Raw genomic sequence first — 21,195 nt, 5'->3', positions numbered from 1 at the left:
GGGGTGCAGCTTGCTATATAGACAAAAAAAAAAAAAAAAAAAAAAAGTCCTATCTACACCATAGAAAAGCTTTCTATTTTTTTCTTTCTTTCACCTTTTTTTTTTTTTTTGCCAGTCTTGGCTTGAACTCAGAGCCTGAACACTGTTCTTGGGCTTTCTCAAGACTAGAGCTCTACCACTTGAGCCACAGCACCACTTCTGGCTTTTTCTATGTATATGGTAGCCAGGAGTCAAACCCTGGGTCTTTGTGCATGCTAGGCAAGCACTCTACCACTAGGCAAAACTCCCCACACCAGGAAAGCTTTCTTAACTGCTAGGACAGAATATAAATTGAAATTGTTTGAGGCCATTTAAGGGATTAGTTAAGTAAAAAAGAAGAAAGGGGTACAAGAGGAAAGCAGGGAGAGAGGGATAATGAGACACAGAGAAAGGAAGGTAAAAGAGGGGGAGTGACAGGAGAGAAAGGCAAAGGAGGATGGAGGGAGGGAAAGAAAAAAGGAGGAAGGGGAAGAAAAGAGGGAGGGAGAAGTAGGAGGAAGAGAGGAGGGAAAAGAGAAGAGAATGCCTTTTATAAAGATTTTATTGCTTAATTTAAAAAAAAAAATAGTAGCCTCCATGGCCCTCAGCAGACAGTCTACACTCTGAAGTGTTTGAGCACTTCCTACTTTTGTAAAATTGCATACTACTCTGGCCTCACAATGTGACACCAGGGTGCTTTCTCTCTTCCTGTCTACCTTAGCACTTCTAGCCACTCTGCACACTGATTTTGTGCTCATTCTTCTTGACTAAGAAATCCTTCCTAGAACTTCTTCAAGCTGAGTGGGTGCCTTACCTATCTTAAATACACTTCCCTGTGGATATCTCCATCTCTGTCCCAACATTACACAGAACATTACTCTAGAATCTTGACTACACGGTGGGTTTCTTGGAGTAAGCTTTCAATCCCCATGCTTCATTTCTAATGCCTTTTGAGGAGAAAATGTTAAATGTTCTATACTTGCTCAGTTAGTTCTGAACATGATCATTAGGCAACTAGGACTAAGAGAAGGTGGCATCTAACAAGAAATTAGATCTAACTTTTACTGTAAGTAAAACCACTTCTGTCCCAGAAAGATCTCTTTAAATATGCAAATGCATATACATCATACATATATATTCATACATAGATTGAAACACATTTGCATGCATACACATACATGTGCACACAAATATACATATACTCATATACAATGTAAAGCATATAAAACATCTGTCCTAATTCATGAGCAGGATGGACCATTAGTTGAAGGCTATAATTTCAAAAGTTACTGGGAAATTAATAATATCTTATCCATATGAAAAACTACCCAAAATTACTAGCTAGAAATCACGAGAAAAAAAAGGGCACGGTGCCTCACACTTGGAATCCTACGTACTCAGGAGGCTGAGATCTGAGGATTGCAGTTCAAATCCAGCCCAGACACTAAAGAACGTGAGACACCAGAAGTGGTGCTGTGGCTCAACGGTAGCCTTGACCTGAAGAGCTCAGGGACAGGAACTCAGCCCAGTCTGAGTTCAAGTACTATGACTAACAAAAAAAAAAAAAAACTCATGAGAAATGCTGAGGCTATGATATTGAATAAATAAATGAAATGTACAGTACTGAAGGCTAAATCCAGGGCCTCATGAAAAATTAGCAAACACTGAGTACTTGAGTATTTGCTTTTGGTTTTTTACACAAAATTTTACAATCTTTTTCACAGACAGGACTTCAGCTCTCAATCCTCCTACCTCTGCCTCCTGAAGCAGCGGATATTTTAGGTATGCAACATCATAACTGACCTCATTTTTAAAAAATATTGCTTAACTCCCACTGTGTGATTATATAAAAGATTGGAAACAAACCACAGAACACCTTCATGAGTTATCGACATATTGTAGGTAAATTTTCTTTTCTTCTTTACATTTTCTCACACTGACCCTACATTACCATTATAATAGAAAAAATAAGTAGTTTTAAAAACAAATAATTGAAGCTAAAGAAGATGCTAAAAATGCATAAAGGCATGCCCAAACTAGAATACAACCCAAAATATTAAATGGATAGAAATAATAGCTTTCTCTTACATAGCAACTTGCAAGAAAATCTAACCAGAAAACTTTGTTTTCTGGCTTTTTAAAAGAAAATTGTTGGAAATTTTGACTCTTCTAAATAATCAATGGATTGTGCTTTTAAGTCTTGAGGGCATCTCTTTCAATGCAGACTCCTGATGTATATATTAACTTCCTAGCCAGAAACAAAATATAGAGTCACTGGAAATCAGCATGCCACTAAACTTGTTTTCAATGTGATACTGTGTCTAGCTTTATTTTTTATGTGTGCTAAACATAAAGATATTGTGCACACTTAGACTGCCATGTAATACTAGTCCCTATAGAGAGAAATTTAGGAAAATACAGGTTAATAACATTTCTAAAGAAGGTTACAAAATAAAGGCCTATGCATTGGCTATGTTATTTATAAAGAGATCTTAAGCATTCACCTCAAGATAGCAAAGCTAATGATGAAAGGCAATATACTCTGGAATCAGAAATATAGATGGTATACCCTTGCATAATATAAAAAAACTATTGAATCATTTAAAATGTAAGAAATCCTGTCATTTTATATACAATATGTCTTGAAATTTTTTCTTCCTTGTAATATAAATGTTTTTTATAAAAATCTATAATCTCGGGGCCTGGAGTTTGGCCTAGTGGTAGAGTGCTTGCCTCGCATGCACGAAGACCCAGGTTTGATTCTTCCGTACCACATACATAGAAAAAAAAAAGCCAGCACTGGTGCTGTGGCTCAAGTGGTAGAGCTCTAGCCTTGAAAAAAACCCAAGGACAGTGGTCAGGCCCTAAGCCCAAGCCCAGGTCTGACAAAAAAAATCTATAATCTCAGTCAGGATTAGTAATCCACATCTTTTAATTTTAGATAGAAGTCTGGGAACTGTAGTTGAGTGTTTTCTTTCTTTTTGACTCATCTCCAGTAAGCTGTCATTAACTCATGTCTTATGTGCATTGCTGTTGTTTACTTCCACAGGTTCTCTGGTTTCAAAATAAAACTGGTTTCAGATGCAGCTGTCCTGGCTTGTAGCTTGGATCTTTGCACATTCCAATAGCATTTTCCACTGGAATGTTAAATTTAATGAATGAAAGACCAGATGTTTCAGGTACATTCAGCCTGAGTAGAGAAGGACAAACACAACAGAACTTTAGAGCCTTTTCAAATACTTAATGAGTGTTCATGTCAACTCTTCAAAATCACCACTGCCTATGTATAAGCATAATGTGTTCTGTTGAAGAGAAATTCGTGATATCTTTCAAAATGTCAGTCAAGTCATTTCAATTTGATTTTATTTGATTACCTGATAACATACAAGCACCATAGAAGTATGTCATTGTACCTGGTTTGCTAGGAGATTTGAACAGACTTGGTGTACTGCTTATGGTTTGTGCTTAAGTTGTGGCCTTGTGAAATCTCAGCTTCTTGTGACAGGTATCACCAGTTTGATGCTACAACTCAAGCAAGTTCTGAATTTTAGGTTTTATCACCAAGATTCTCAAACTTAACAAAATGAAGATTCAAACTGCCCAAGTTCATAAAATAAATTCAAGTGATTTCTTGCTTGTTTTTCCATCTGGGATTTAATATTTCATTCATATTTGGCCTGACATTTTTTTTTCAGTCATGGGGCTTGAACTCTGGACCTGGACACTCTTCAGTTCAAGGCTACCACCCTATCCCTTGAGCCAAGCCCCACTTAGCATTTTTTAGAGGTTAACTGGAGATAAGAGTCTCACAGACTTTAGTGCCTGGGCTGGCTTTGAACCTCGATCCTCAGATCTCAGCCTTCTGAGTAGCTAGCATTACAGGCGTAAGCTACCGCACCCAGCTGTCTTGACATTTTTGTATTGCCTACTTGTCTTTCAGTGTTTCAAGACTCATAAAAATGTTACTTCTATCCTTTTTTTTTTTTTTTTGCCAGTCCTGGGCTTGACCTCAGGGCCTGAGCACTGTCCTTGGACTTTCTCAAGGCTAGAGCTCTACCACTTGAGCCTCAGCACCACTTCCGGCTTTTTTTCTATGTATGTGGTACCGAGGAATCGAACCTGGGTCTTCATGCATGCTAGGCAAGCACTTTAACCACTAGGCCAAACTCCTGGCCCCATATCTATCCTTTTTTAAAATTGTTTTCAGCTGTGGAGGGAGGCCAAGTTGAATAATTTATCATTATTGTACATAGGAAAGTCTCATATACACTATTATTAAAGGAAACAATGTTAGTTTAGTTTCTGTGACGTAATTCCTACAAGAAGTATTTAAGGTAGACAGTGTCTTTATTCGAAGGAAATACGTTTGAATCTCTAAAAAGTTATGTCACCAGACCAAAGTCACCTTACTTTGAGCACAGTCACGTATGATACCAAATGGCTACTGTCATTTATAGTATGTTATTATATCTTCTGTTTTCACCCTTTGATTTTTTTATTTTGAAAAGTTACAAAGTGTCACAGAAATTATAATATAATAAACATTTACAATCCTTCTCTTAGCTTCAGATTCATCAATTCATATAATTTCCCCAGTTGCATCTGCTCCTCCTCTGTTATCTCTTGCTTTGTCTCTCCCTTCCCCCCTTTTCCTTCTCCTTCCTTCTTTTGCTCTATTTTTCCTTCTTTTTCTTCTACCATTTAACAGTTACTTTTTACATGCAGACCCTAACATTTCATCACATCTCCTAAAAATTAGGTATTCTTCCACACCCACAATGCAATTATCATTAAAAAGAGTAAATATTATTTTAATGCCGTTAGCAAATCTAAAATCAATTTTAACTTTCCAACTGTCCCAAGAAAAATTCTTCATAGGTACAATCTTTTTTCTCATCCAAAATTATAAAATCATGTATTTTACTCAGTTTTCAGGTCCATGAATTGTTTTCATTTATTTATACATTTGTTTATTTGTTTTTACAGTGTTAAGGATTTCATCTAAAGCTTCACATATGCTAGGTAAAACTCTACCACTGAGCTACCTCCTCACCTCTGACTTACTATTTTCAAAATGACAGATTAGAAAAGGGAAAATACAAAGATTATTTAAGAAGAAACACATAAGGGGCCGGGAGTTTGGTCTAGTGGTAGAGTGCTTGCCTAGCATGCACGAAGACCCAGGTTTGATTCCTCGGTACCACATACATAGAAAAAAAAAGCTGGAAGTGGTGCTGAGGCTCAAGTGGTGGAGTGCTAAGTCTTGAGAAAGTCCAAGGACAGTGCTCAGGCCCTAAGCCCAAGCCCAGGATTGGCCAAAAAAAAAAAAAAGAAGAAACACATACACAAATAATGTTTGGGGTGAGAAGAGAAGTTTAAACTTCTTAGTTATACCCTGCTATATTGTTTTAAAATACTTTTTCAATGAGTGTGTACAATTATGTAAGTTTTTAATTAATATATTTTAGTTTAGCATTGTATTAGAAGATAATTATGATTTTCAAAAACTAGGAATATTTCTGTTTATTATTATTTTTTTTTGCCAGTCCTGGGCTTGGGCTCAGGGCTGGAGCACTGTCCTTGGACTTTCTCAAGGCTAGAGCTCTACCACTTGAGCCTCAGCACCACTTCCGGCTTTTTTCTATGTATGTGGTACAGAGGAATCGAACCTGGGTCTTCGTGCATGCTAGGCAAGCACTCAACCACTAGGCCAAACTCCCGGCCCCTGTTTAGTATTTTTTCTTAATATACCGCTAGCTTTCTATTTGCTAAAAATATTTGAATTTACAATAGCTGTGGCTCACAGAGTAGAGCATTTATTTGACAAGCACAAGGCCCTGAGCTCAAAGACTTATAGAGGATATATTTGTATTTGGTTATTTGAAATTGGATAGGGAAGGGGGGGAAAACAAGATGAGGGGTGGGTGTGGGGGGGAGGGAAATGGGGACCAAGACATGAGAAAGGGTATCAATGTATGTGAATTAATGCACCTTCTATCTGGCGAATATAATGTAACCCTTTTATTAATTACAATAAAAAATATATGAAAAAAAGACCGATAGAAGAGGGAGAAGGAAGAAACTAGTTTTAAGTAGCAATACACTGACTTACGAAAATAATCACTTCACGTTTTACAGTGGTTGTTAGTTTACTTTATTATACCTAAAATGTAGGAAAGTTTAAAACAACTGAAGAAGCCAATGTTACAAAAAAATTAATATGAGGAAAGAATTAAGCGTGCTAGAGAATTTTTGAAGACTGTCAATCATTTTAAATTGCCACACAAAAACAGCAGAAGCTGAGTATTATTTCAAATAGAGGTTTTATTAGCTTATAGGTTAGGAGATGGAAAGTCCAAGTTGGATGGTCTCCTTGTTTAGCCTTTAATGAAGGCCTTGTGATAGATGGCATCATAACAGAAGCACATGTGAGAGGGATCACTTGACAAGAAAGGAAGCCAGAGAGTGTGGAGAAGCCAGTTTTAATTTTTCATAATAACTCACTATTGTGGGAACCAATTGAGTTTCACAAAATCTATATTAATCTGCCCCATGACCTAAGCACTTCCTGCTCAACACTGCCACAAGGATCAAACTCTTAACATGTAAACCCTGGGGAAGAAACCACCTCCAAACTATAGCCAGGGCTACATTTTTGTTAACATAACATTTTTCAATAATGTGACCACTGCAAACATACATACACATATATATAAATACATGTATCACCATACTTTACAAAATTTCTTGGGGGTAAAGCACAATTTTTAAATCAGAGGACATGGTTTTGGGTGAAGCTCAGTGGTAGATATTTGCCTAGCACATGCAAATATGCTTTTCATTGATGTCTCTCTCTCTATATATATATATACACACATACAGATATACATATATACATGTACTCATCTATACACATATCTACACAGCTATATATAGAGATACAACTGTCTATGTATATGTGCACATATATACATGCACATTTACATGTATATATCCATATCTATATATATACACATGTATACATATATACACATATAGAGATATATACATATCTATATACATATGTATATAGCTACACATATATATTATATATATACAAAGTATATATGCTGTATACTATATATATATATATATATATACCATGTACCGTAAAAGATAATCTCAAATAAAAATCATGTACTTACTACATGTATAGCCTTAAACTAGTCATTGATATTCTTTGAATATTCTGATATTCTTCAGATATTCTTCAGTTTTCTCCTGCTTGCCTAGCATGCATGAAGGCCTGGGTTTGATGCCTCGGTAGCACATAGATAGAAAAAGCTGGAACTAGTGCTGAGGCTCAAGTAGTAGAGCTGTAGCTTTGAGAAAGTCCAAGGACAGTGCTCAGGCCTGAGCTCAAGCCCAGAACTGTCAAAAAAAAAAAAAAAAGAATTGGGAGCTAGATTTAATCCTTAAAGTTATTCTAAGAAAGGATTTAAATATTGAGTAATATTATGAAGTCAAGGATGCACAAAACACATAGAGAAATGTTAATTTTTCTTATATGACTTGAAAATACTATACATTATCATATTTTCTCACTTGACAGAACCTGTTTAAGAATTTTGAAGATAATCTCAGCTAGAAGGCTAAGTGCATTCCTTCTGCCTAGACAGTCTATCACTCTTATTGCTATCAATCATTCCTTTTCACTGGGGATTTGATTATAGAGTCTTTATGGGACTAAATGGAATATAGGATTTGTTTTTATTCCTTGGCTGTGCAACTATTAATGTTTTATGTATCTGTTAAAGAAAATGGGAAGCATTACAGTGGGAGAGAAAAGTACATTAAGAATCTGATTTTAATAGAAAATTTTTATCTATGAATATAAGTAATACTGGTTTGAAATATCAACTTCAGTCAAGAGACTCTAGTAATTGTGTTAGTGTCTATGGGTAAGCTGGTCTTTCCAGCAGATAGAATTCACAAAGGAGATAAAGTTAATAAGCCTCGTAGTGTAGTAAAAATAAAAATCAACTATTCCAGCCTGCCTAATAGTGTGGGAAAAAATAAGGTAAACTATTCTATCCTATACCCAAGTTTTTATTAGATCAAATTAAAACTGAATGATGCTGGCTAAATTAGGTAAAGATGAAGTTTCAAGATGAAGACAAAAATTTTTCCTGACTTCTAAAGAACTTTTGTTTCTAAGCATTAATAATAAGAATGGTATCTTTTAACACCTTACCCCAATTAGAATGGCCAAGATTCTGAACTCAGACAATGACAGATGCTGGTGGGGTTGTGGAGAAAAAGGAACCCTACTGCGCTGCTGTTGGGATTGTAAACAAGTTCAGCCACTCTGGAAAGCAGTGTGGAGGTTTCTTAAAGAACTGAAAATTGACCTTCCCTACAATACCACCATACCACTCCTGGGCATCCATCCTGAACATCATAACCCAGGATATGATAAGGACACCTTCTCAGCTATGTTCATCTCTGCACTATTTACAATAGCCAGGCAATGGAAACAATCCAGATGCCCTACTGCAGATGAATGGATACAGAAAATGTGATATATATACACAATGGAATTCTACATAGCCAACAGACAAGATAAAATAATGGCATTCGCAGGGAAGTGGATGAATCTAGAGCAAATCATGTTGAGTGAGATAAGTCAAGACCAAAGGGACAAAAGGTGCATGATATCCTTAATATATGGCTATTAGATCCAAACAGTACAAGAGTGAGGACTCAATATTTGCGTACCCAATGCTATGGATATGATATTGGAAATATAAACACAGCTACATAGACATAAAAATGTATGACTCTATAGATATAATGTTTTATTACATAGATTAATATGTATCTATGACATACAAACCCTCAGCCTAATTTTAATTATGTTCTAAAATCTAAGTGCTAGTGATTGTATATAGAAATTCCCTTCTTGAATACTTGTTTGTTAAACATGTCATTTTAAATATGATGTAAAAATCAATGTTAATAAATTCTTTAATAAAACATAAGAGAAAAGAAGAATGGTATCTTTTATAGGAGATGAGGGATATTGAACTGAGGTTAGACACTATAATCCACTTATATGTTGTTACTATTCACTCTGGTTAAAAATATTTAAATGTCTTACATAGTTGATTCTAGAGGCTAAAGGTTCTATTTCCCTCATAGAAAAGAAAAGAATAAGCAGAATGTTTTTGATGTACAAGCTATGCCTGCTGAATCTTTGGTGAAGGGTGGCAATATTTGACACTAATCTTCATAGAACAGGTTCTGCCAATAACCCTGACCTTTTGCAAATCAAATAGATTTTTACAAGAGTAAGGCAGCTGGATTAAATAATCTTTCAAATCACTTCTAGTTGCAAGATTCTGCAGTTCTGTGTGCTAATTTAAAATGAAGTATGGCCCTGAGAATGCTTCAAGGTTGAACTTTCTTTCAACCTTGTCCTGAATGAATATTAAACCTTGAAGCTAGTTTAGTGGTATACAATGGAACTTACTGTCAGGCATAGGTCCAGAAACAGATTTTTCCCCACTGAGATTAGAAGACAGGCAAAGAAGCTGAGCGCGGTGGCTTAAGCCTGTAATCCTAATTACTCAGGAAGCTGAAATCTGAGGATAGTAGTTCAAAGCCAGCGCAAGCACAAAAGACTGTGAGATTCTTATCTCCAACTAACCACCAGAAAAACCGGAAGTGGCACTGTGGCTCAAGGGGTAGGGTGGTAGCCTTGAGCTGAAGAGCTCAGAGACAGTGCCCAGGCCCAGAGTTCAAGCCCAGTGACCCACAAAAAATAAAAAATAAAAAAGGAAGACAGGCAAAGACTGAGGGAATTCATCTTAAGGAGACAATGCCAGGGAAGCATGAGCTGAAGGCTGGGAGAGAATAGGAGCCATCAGTTCCACAAATCTTTATCTTTAAAGGCCTAAATCCTGGAGTATCCCATACTCTATAACACACTACATGGAAATGGAAGGTTCTGATTAGGTTACCCAAATTCATTGACTAACTTGGCAAAAATGTAAACCATGTACAAAATGAAATTGTATATCAGGTGCTATAGTATATAGTGGTTAAGCATTTCCCTGTTGGTTAATAGAAAATAGCATTCATTGAGACAAGAGGTCATCTTCACTCACACTTGGAACCATAGAACCTTATCACTGACAAATGGTACTTGATGCAACTCTAAAATATGAAAGCATGGCAAGAAACCAGCAGTTACAGAGCTGCTTCAAGTGACATTTGAGTTTTTTTCTCCTCACTAGTATGTTGACAGTCTTGGGGCCATTATAACTTGGAATAGTAAGGTCATTGGAATCTGTGTGTACATCAAGACAGTTGAAGCTTGTGCTGTATAGATTTCTTTTTTGAACACACAAAAAATTTCCTAAAATGAAGTCAACAGAGAGTTACCAAGAGAATGATAGGATAATTTCTGCACATGAACAATATACTATCTATGGGAAATCGCACAGATGTTCACCATGATCAGGATTCCACAGGATCCCACAGGATCCCTTCATCTTACCTAAAGGACTAGATACGTTGTTTAAAGGTGGCTTCACACTGAAGTCTGGGTTCTAGAATCCCATCTTGGAAAATGTTGAAATCTCTTTTGTCCAAAATAGAATGCCTTGCTAGTCACATGTCTCTCTAAAATGTTGACTATAAGTGAGGTAGACTTGGGGTATGAATGTGCATTATTAACATAATCTAATGTCAAGTTCTGCTATAAGAGCTCATGATATTACTTGGCTCGCCAAGAGCCTAAAATTCAAACACTGCCCTAGCTTGTCACTTTGAATACATTTCCTTTTTCTAAGGACCCTGTCCAATCTCACAAGTCAGTAAATGTATAAAAACACTCCCTAATCTTTTCCTTATCTCAATCCTCCTGCCTATTTTTTTGTTATTTTTTTTTTACTGTTAATAGATGAGTTGTGAGAAACTAAAACTCTGACATTATCAAGTGGGAAGAAAAGTGTTCAAAGAAGAAGAAAAAAATATAACACAAAGTTCCCTGGAAATGCAAAGGCTGACTCTTAGTATACGATAGACAGAGCAGTTATTCATAAATCTGGGGTAGAATTCTTTTAAATTTTATGTAAAGAAATGCTATAGTAGCTAAAACTAGAGTCTACAAGTATTTTATAACATGTCCTTTTTTTCCTCCTTTAGAATTCATAAGATTTTCTCTTTTACAATAGAAAACATTTCAACATTTATTTTGGTTAAAAAAAGATGTTTAAAATTTTTCTAGTGAGCAAAGCAATAATTAAGTCTAGAAACATGAAAATTATCCAATGCTTCTCCTTATCCCTACCTCCAAGCATCACAACAAAGTTTGTTTTCAATTTTTAAAATTTAAATGGGTACATTGTTATGAGAGGAGTAAGAGAAAGAGAAAGAAGTACGCAGGGAGTAGGGGGCTGTCCTAGACACTTACAAGTTTTGGACTAAACTCTTACTGAAAATGCACTGTGTGCTGGGCATTGTGCCCTTGCTGGGTTCACCAGGGCAAGAAAGTGCTGGTGGAGATGGGAAGATGAAATTGTGCATGCACAGACACGAAGGCATGAAAGACTATACGAAGTTTATTGCCTTAATTTTGCAGTTTGTAAACTTTTTTGAGAATGAGAACTCCTTTTTAATCTGTTTTAAAATGTGGGCCCCTACACAACAGTAATTGTACTTTTGTCTATTTAGTTTCCAGACCATACTAGAGACTTAAATGAAATCATAGGCTTTACAATAACTCATAGTCCCGGAAATCTGCCTCCTCTGGCCTCAAGATCTGAGGATGGGACATAATCATTTTCTGTTTGTGGATGGGTAGCATTATGAGTCACAGTACAATTCTTTCTAAAATATGATAAGCTTTATACCCCATAGTCCCATCAAAGACTGGATTGAACTGGCGAAGTTTTCGGCCATGTTAGCACAATAGTGGCTGTTAAGACAAGGTGACTCGATAGCAAGAAAAGACAGTGAATAATATTCAACAAGAATGAGAGAATAGCAGGGATATTGGAAATCGTTCTCTTATACCCTGTAAGCTAGTATATGTGGACATCTGTGAAATTTTGGGAATAAGCTAATGGCAAACCAAGGAAGAACCAAAGTCCTTAGTTCTCTGCCATTCGATGGTCCAGCCCCCTGTCAAGGAACCTACTTCAAAGAGGTTGACAAAGCTGCTCAGATTTCTGGTCTGATGGCTGTCAGGACTTAAGTTCCTTCAGTTCTTTTAACTATCATGGAAATGAGGTCAGTACTCTGTGATTGTCATTTTGCTGCAAATTCTTGAAATATTTTATTTTTTGCAAAGATTTCTCTCCTCACTTAGGACAGAAAAAAGTGAATGGGTAAAACTTGAGTCTTAATAAGAAAAATTTGTTACCAGGTCATTCCCAAAGGATTTGGGGAAAATGAATATTTAGGGAACAATTTTTAATACTTCTGTTTATTGACATAGATGCAATAATTATCAGCAAAAATTTAGAAAATGTCAAAATAAAATGTATTTTTTTTAAATTAAACAAAGGTCATCCTGAATAACACTACTCAAAGATAATCTCTTTTTAGACTTTTTCTAACACATACCCGCATTCAAATATATACTCACTTCTTTAAAGATGATTAGGGTAGTTTTTACAAGATGTGATGAAATCTACCTTAGTTTTTCACTTAATATTGTGACATCATTTTGTGGTACTGTATAGAGAGAGCCATATGATCATTTTAGGTCACTGAATAATATTCCCTTGAGTTACCGAGATTTTAACCATCTATCATAAGGGATGTTAAGGGTATATATCCTAAAATACATGTCCAATTATTTTTTTAGGAGTGGAATCTCTGGGTCTAACAGTTTGCATGTTTTAAATTCCAATACATGTTGTTAAACTGCCTTGCAGGAAGCTTACACCAATTATACTCCCACTCCCGGATGTAAGAGTGCCAGTGTGTCCACCATACCCACACTGGAGTTTTAATTAAGCCATTAACAAACAAATAAATCTCACTGGTTTGTTTGAGTGAAATTGCCTACTACAGAGACTAAATTTCTTTTCCTGTATGGACCATTAGCAATACTTTTGTAATCTCTCTCTTGCTCTTCTTCTGTTGACCTGTGAGCTTTTCCACATATAAGTTTTAATAACAATTGATACATTTGGTATATAATTTTTAGTCTATATAATCTATATAATTTGTGATGACAAAAACTATCCTCTTTATCACAATATAGTTATCCTCTAGTGTAATACTTCATACAGAAAAGATATTCAAAAATATTTGTACCCTGGCTTAATTTTCATCATGAACATGCATGATTTCCCTGTATTTTATGTTATACTTTCTAATATTTCCCATTCAAAAGTTTTTGGACTTTGTATGGTTAAAAAAATCTACTATGTATTTCTTCACCAATATAAAAGCATGCGGCTTCCATATCAATTATAAAATTAAAATTAACCATTTGTTTTTGTTGGTCCTGGGGCTTGCTCTCTGGGCCTAGGGCTGTCCCTGAGTTCTTCAGCTTAAGGCTAGTGCTCTGCCACTTGAGCCACTGCACCACTTCCGGTTTTCTGGTGGTTAATTGGAGATAAGAGTCTCATGGACTTTTCTGCCAGGGTTGGCATTGAATCACAATCCTCAGATCTCAGCCTCCTAAGAATCTAGGTACCCAGCAAAAATTAATATTTATACAACATATAACATTCAGGAATCATTGCAAATACTATGTATATTCAGTCTTCCCACTTAGAGGAGAGTCTGTCTGTTCATTCACCTTAGGACTTCAATGGATTGGATGAGACCACCCACATATGGAGCACACTCTATTCAAATTCCATGGATTTCAAAACAAACAATACCTTGAATACTTATAACATATAACTGGGCATAGTGGCCCAATCAAATTAGCATCAAAAATCAACCATCACAACTGAGACACAGAGTAGTCATAATTTGGCTTTTGAAGATGGTGTAGTGCTGAGTTTAGATCGTTTTACATATTTCATTGCTAATGGCTGGCATTGTCAGACTTTTTAACTTTAGGCATTCTGATAGAAGGAAGTAATGGACCATTTTGTAATTTGCCTTTTCTCAATCTAGAATAATGATGAACATTTTACCATGAACTAATTGGCTGTTTGGATATCATCTTTGTGAAGTATTTAAGAGTCTCCCTCACACATTTTTTATGGTATTAGATATTGAACCCATGGCCTGAGTGTTCCCCATTTTAAAACTCCTGTTGTTTAATCATATTGATTTAATACTTTTATATATGCTGTGGATTTGAGTCCATCACCAAATATACTCTTGCAATAGAAGCTTATTTAATTTTTTTGTCCACTTAGGTCTATGGTCCATCTTCAATTAATTATTGTATATGGCATGAGGTTGGGATCAAATATACTTTTTTCACCAGATGAGTAGTCAATGGTTCCAGCACCATTTGTTCAAAATATTGTCCTTTCCTCACTAAACTGCAGCAGTGATTTTGTCATAAATCAAGTTCTCAAGTTCTATTTCTAGAGTCTCTATTTTACTCTTTTGATGCATTCATCTATCATTCTGCCACACTGTCTTAATTACTAAGCTTTATAGTAAGTTTTGAAACTCAGTAGGCTAAGTATTTCAGCTTTGTTCATCTTCAAAACTTTCTTGGACTTTACATTGCCAAATAAATCTTAGAATCAGCTTTAAGTTCACACATGTACACACATTTTGTGATTTTCCTCCTTTCTTTTCTATTTTGTCTCAGAAAATGTCCCTTCTCTGAACTTTCAATTTGGGCTTTCAAAGTGATTCTCATATGCTTTTTTTTTTTTTTTTTTTTTTTGGTCCGTCATGGAGCTTGAACTCTGGGCCTGGAAGCTGTTCCTGAGCTCCTCAGCTCAAGGCTACTGCCCTACCCTGGAGCCACAGCCCCACTTCCCATTTTCTAGAGGTTAATTGGAGATAAGAGTCACACGTTCTGTAGTGCCTGGCCGGCTTTGAACCTCAATTCTCAGATCTCAGCCTCCTGAGTAGCTGGAATTACAAACGTGAACCATGGCACCCAGCTCATATGCTTCTTATAGATGTCTAAGAGTCACCATTTATTTCATCCCCAGGCATTGCCCTTCACAGCATCAGCTGGGCATCTCTGGTATTTCACACTCAGAGAACTCTTCTTCCCTCTCATACCTGCTCCTCTGTGTTTCCAAGTCATGTGGCTTCAACTTTGAGTCATCTTTGAGTCTTACCTTTCCATCACTTACCTCAACACTTGTTCCATCACGTAGACCGGGACTGGGTCATGTTGGGCATGTGATTCAACTAGGCCTTAAGAAATGGGAAAGGAAATTAGTCAGGAGGAGTAGGGGGAAGCAGCTCTGAAACATTTTCTTTCCCTTAAGACAACTTCTCTTTTCTGCTTCCTCTAAACACTATCATTCAGGATACCCTGAACTAAAATTGCCATTATGCTGTTGGTCACAGAAGAATTCCAACATCCATGATAGTAGAGAAGAAATTTGAAATACCTGGTCCTTAAATATTGAGCTAATTCTTTCAGACCTGGTCTAGCTACTTTAGAGTTTCCAGATTTCTGAAATATACATTTCTTTATTATTTATTTATTTATTATTGATTGTGGGACTTGAACTAAGGGTCTAGGCACTGTCCCTGGGCCACTTTATGATCAAGGCTAGCACTCTACCACTTGAGTCACAGCGCCACTTTCAGTTTTTGAGTTGCTCTTTTTTTTTTTTATTTTAATATTGGTGATTGGGGTTTGAATTCAAGCCTAGGCACTGTCTCTGAGCTCTTCAGATCAAGGCTATCCCTCTACCACTTGAGCCATAGCCATTTCTGGTTTTCTGGTGCTTAATGGAGATAAGAGTCTTATAGACTTCCATGCCTGGGCTGGCTCTGAACCACAATCCTCAGATCCCCGCCTCCAGAGTAGCTAGGATTACAGGTGTGAGCCACCAGCACCTGGCTTTGCAATGTTCTCATTACAGCTCCCAATTTAACTCATTTCTAACTATCAAATTATCCACTGTAAAAAAAACCCTGTGTTATGTCTTGTACAAAGACTTTTAGTAATTTCCTATTGCAGAGAATAATCTTTGTCTGGCATTTGTGGTTGTTAGACTGCCATCTTCCCTTTTAAAACTATTACATACACACAGAATTAAGTGCCATCCTCACTTTTATTATAAGTTATGTTATATTATAAGTTCCCCCCCTTTTATTGCTCTTTTCATGTTATCTCTGCCTGGGATACTTGAGCTTCACTTCCACCTACCCACATGCAAACTTCTTGAAACTTTCCCTATTTCTCCCTTGTCCACATTCTGCATAGCAGTCTCCCCTCTCCCAAGCTTGTACAGTATTTATCACCATCTGCCCTGCATCTGTGCTAGTTTACTGCAATCTCTTCTATTACCAATGCTATTAGATAGAATTTTCCGTGAAGATGGAATACATGGTTTAGAGCACTTGAGAGGGGGGGGCAGTGTAATTAAGAACCTGAATTTTAATTTCATTCAAATTTAAATAGGTAGTTCATGGTTACATTATCAGAAAGAACACTAAAGGACTAAAGGGCTCTCAAATATGGAATACATAGTAATACATCTAGCATAATGATATACATATAATATGCACACATATATACATTATGATACATTTTAATATGTACTATTTTATAAAGCACATTATATAATATATATATATTACAAGCATTTCTTGTGACCACTTCAGACACTACCTATAAGTAACAATCTATTCTGTTCCTTTCCTCCAGTCTCATGGATAACAGGCACTGAATATTCAATGGATATCACATTTACAAAATACAATAAAGATTCTTAGTATTTTTGTTCTAAATTCCATGAGAATTTCTAAATACTAGTGGAATTTAGAACAAAATTTCTTCATTAAGAAGAAATCTCTAGATGACCAAAATTTCAGTCTATTACAGAGGAACAAATATCTAATTACTATCATATCATCTATGTTTCTCTAGTTCATACTGTTCTTTCTCTGGATAAGATAAAAAGAACTACTTTTAGGTTAAAAGTCCTTGTTTAAAAGTCCTTATTTTAGGAATAAGAAAAAAGATGTAGTGCTTATACACAATGAAATTCTAAGCTGTCATCAGAAAGAATGACATGACCCCATTCTTAAGGAAATGGAAAGCCTTGGGGAAAAAATCATATGAAGTGAAGTAAGCCACACCCAAGGGAACATAGGCTCTATGGTTTCCCTCATTTGTACACATTTAAGATTCTCCTAGCAGAGGATCACAATAGCTCAAAAGCTATGTGCATATGGCCATACAGGATGAAGCTAAGTGGGACGAGGTTCCAGGATATGGAAACAAGAGATTTAGCTTTATGATTATTGTTCTTAATATACTATGTGAAGTTATTTTTCTTTTTTGTTTCTCTTTATGGTTTATCTCATGTGATTACTATATCTGACCTTGGTACCTGATATATTGTATATATGTTTATTTGTTTATTTGAAATAGAGAAGGGAAAGGGAAAAACAAGATGATTGCAAGGGGGTGGAGGGAGGGAAAGTGGGAGAAAAACATGGGAAGGGGTAGCAATGTTCAAGAAGTAATGTACTCATTACCTAACAAAAGTAACTGTAACCTCTCTACACCTCACCCCAACAATAAAATATAAAATACTTAAGACACATTAAGAAATTTAGTTTTTTAATAAAACGATTGTTTTATACAAAAAAAAAGTCCTTATTTTAGGCCAGGAGTTTGGCCTAGTGGTAAGAGCGCGTGCCTAGCATGCACAAAGACCTGGGTTTGTTTCATTGATACCACATACATAGAAAAAGCCAGAATTGGTGCTGTGGCTCAAGTGGTAGAGCTCTAACTTTGAGAAAGCCCAAGGACAATGCTCAGGCCCTGAGCTCAAGCCCCAGGACTGAGAAAAAAAAAAAAAAAAAAAAGTCCTTGCTTTATCCCCTTTTCATTATCGATGTTCTAGGGCTCAAACTCAGGGCCTTGTGTGGGGTAGACAAATGCTCTACAGCTGAGCTATGTACTCAGTCCAAACTCTGTTTATAAAAGTATCTATTTGGTGATTATTTGAAACTTTTCAAAAGATGTCAAGAATACAGCATTGGGGGCCAGGAATTTGGCCTAATGGTAGAGTGCTTGCCTAGCATTCACGAAGACCTGGGTTCAATTCCTTGGTACCACACGTAGGAAAAGCCAGAAGTGGTGCTGTGGCTCAAGTGGCAGAGTGCTAGCCTTGGGCCAAAAGTGTCAAAGGGCAGTCCTCAGGCCCTGAGTTAAGCCCCAGGGCTGCCAAAAGAAAAAAAAAAAAAAAGCAACATTGTCCCCATTCATCCCCCCCCCCCCCCCCAGCTACCTCCCTACCCCTAGAGGCACAGCACCACTTCCGATTTTCCAGTGGTTAACTGAAGATAAGAGTTTAATGGTCTGTAGTGCCTGGCTGGCTTTGAACCATGCTCAGAGCTCAGCCTCCCAAGCAGCTAGGATTACAGGAGTCAGCCAGCAGACCAGCTCCAAAATCGAATTTTTAAATTAAAAAATAACGCTGGTTCACCAAGTTTAAAACACTTATCTCTGTATGTATACATATGAATGTATATACACATGTGCATATATACACACACATACATGCAAGTATTTGTAATGCATATTATGCAAATATGTGTAATATGCAAATTTTTCTAATCATTTGGAAGAAAAAGACATATTAACATGTCTTTTTAACATGTCTTTGTACCACTTAATACTTCCATGTTCCCTTATAAACATGGATATTTTTGCATAATATATATACACAAATCTTAACACATCGAAGCTACAGTCCATGTTCAGTTTCACTCATAGTATTTGTTATATCATTTTTCTCCTCTGAAATCCAGTTGATATTCCATTTAAATATCACATCTTTTATTTCCTTTATTCCTTTATTCTTATTAAGTCTTTTTCTTTAAATTACATTAACAGCATTTTGAACACATAATAATGCTTGTTCTTCAATAGAATTTTCTTCTGCTTGGGTTTGTCTACTTTTTTAAAAATTTTATTTTTATTTAATTTGATTTTTATTTTTTGCCAGTCCTGGGCTTGAGCTCAGGGCCTGAGCACTGTCCTTGGACTTTCTCAAGGCTAGACCTCTACCACTTGAGCCTCAGCACCACTTCCAGGATTTTTCTATGTATGTGGTACCGAGGAATTGAACCCGGGTCTTCATGCATGCTAGGCAAGCACTCTACCACTAGGCCAAACTCCTGGCCAGAGTTTGTCTAATACTACAAAATTAGACCTAGGTTTAAGCTCTGAAGTTGGTAGGAGGATATATTCACACATATCCACCCCACCACCCATTCTTGAGTCTTGACTGGATCTACTCACACCTAATGTACTCATAAGTTTAGGAAGCACTGTACTTCTAATAAAATATGTACATAAATATTTCATAAAAACAATATTTTACTTAAAACAAAAAATATTTTACTTAAAACAATTCAAAAGCACTTGTTTACTTGTGTGTACAGATTCAAAGACAAGTGATACTTACTTAATAATGGATTCAATTTATCTAAATTACTGCATCAACTATACTGATACTGGCTATGGAAGTAATTCCTCTGAGAGAACTGCTGGGAAGTACTAAAATTCAATGACTTACTGCCACTTTAGCTTCTGTTTATGATAAATTCCAGGATATCATTAGCAGTTTGGGCTTTTCCAGTGGTAAAGGTTTTGAACTGGTGCCATACCCCAATATTTTAAGTGTCTTTAAAAAGTGAGCAAGGGAAAAGAAAGTGGGTGGAAAGCCACTTATTAAAAGATGCTTAAAAAAAAAAAGTTTCACCGTAAGTACAAGAGCGAGGACTCAATATCTGCATACCCAATGCTATGGACATGGTAATGGAAATATAAACATAACTATATAGACATAAAAACCTATGCCTCTATAGACATAATGTTTTATTTCATCAATTAATATGGTTCTATGGCATACAAACCCTTAGCCTCATTGTGATTAAGTTCTAAATACTAAGTCCCAGTGACTGTAAATAGAGTCCCTCCTTGAACACTTACATGTTAAACTTGTCATTTAAAATATGATGTAAAAATCAACGTTAATAAACTCTTTAATTAAAAATAAAGTTTCATTGTAGCAATACATCCGGTATTAGAAACAAGAATAACAACGATCCTGAAGGACTTTTTCTCAGGAGTAACAATTGTTTCAAGAAAGGAGTATCTTGGACAGGGACAAGAAAACGTTGTCTTTTTTCCATTTTTTTTAACACCACGCTGGTTTTTAATCACCATTTTACATGGTAAGAAACATTCGGGGTTCGACCTCTTTTTCCCCTCTAGGAGAAAATGACACCAATATTCCTTTAAGAAGACAGACACTTGAAGTCTCTCTCCCTCTCCCCTCAAAACTGAAGTGTCTTTGGCTCCCTTTCTGGGACTTCTAGGAACACGCAATTAGAATTAAATCGAAACAGCGAAGCCCCTGCAGCCTCTCATCTTTGGTTTTTCACTCGTTTCCTCCCCTCCGCCCGGAGGAAACTCAAGAGTCCCAGCCGACCCCGTCCTTCCGAGCCCCGGCGCTGGGAGCCGCGGCCGGCCGGTCACCAGGGCGCCCCGGCCCCGGCGCCGCCGAGGGGGTGTGTCCGGCTCGCGGGGCCCGGCAGCCGCCTCCGTCGCGGCCCACCTGCTCCCGCCGCCCGCCGCGGGCCCGTCCCGTCCCCACCCCTCCCCACCCCGGGCCCCAGGCCCCTCAGGAGCCCGCCGCCCGCTTCCGGACCCCCGAGCGACGAACCGGCGAGCCGGAGTTCCTTCCTCCCGTCGGCCCGAACCCCCAGCGGCCCTAACTGTCGGGTGACCCGCACCCCCTCGCGCCCGGGCAGCCCCGGTGCAAGCGGCCGGCCGCCCGCCCGAGCCCCAGGGCCGCGCGCCCCACAGCCTGCTCCCGACCGGCGTTGGAAACTGCGCGAGTCGGAGGCAGGGAGCGAGCATCCCTCCGCCGTCCACGCCGCGGCCGCCGCCGCCGCCCGGCTGCAGGGGGGGGGGGCGGAGGGAGGAGGAGGAGGAGGAGGCGCCGTCCCAGCCGCCGCCTCAGCCGCGGCCACACATCTCGCGATGTT

General features: G+C 37.5%; 1 long non-coding RNA gene across 1 annotated transcript; it reads right to left on the bottom strand.

Annotated features, from left to right (window-relative positions):
- Positions 1-1,593: 1,593 nt before the first annotated feature.
- On the bottom strand, positions 1,594-21,084 carry LOC150059545 (uncharacterized). Its single transcript, XR_016536460.1, has 3 exons — positions 21,026-21,084; positions 15,300-15,363; positions 1,594-3,208 (listed from the first exon to the last, which is right to left on the bottom strand). It is a non-coding gene; the product is annotated as an uncharacterized LOC150059545 (long non-coding RNA).
- Positions 21,085-21,195: the final 111 nt, after the last annotated feature.

The sequence above is a fragment of the Megascapheus bottae genome, chromosome 8, assembly GCF_031878675.1.
Source record: "Megascapheus bottae isolate mThoBot1 chromosome 8, mThoBot2.hap1, whole genome shotgun sequence".
In the NCBI taxonomy this organism is placed as follows: domain Eukaryota; kingdom Metazoa; phylum Chordata; class Mammalia; order Rodentia; family Geomyidae; genus Megascapheus; species Megascapheus bottae.
Note: the sequence above shows the minus strand (reverse complement) of the source record. Positions and strands in the feature narration are given on the sequence as shown.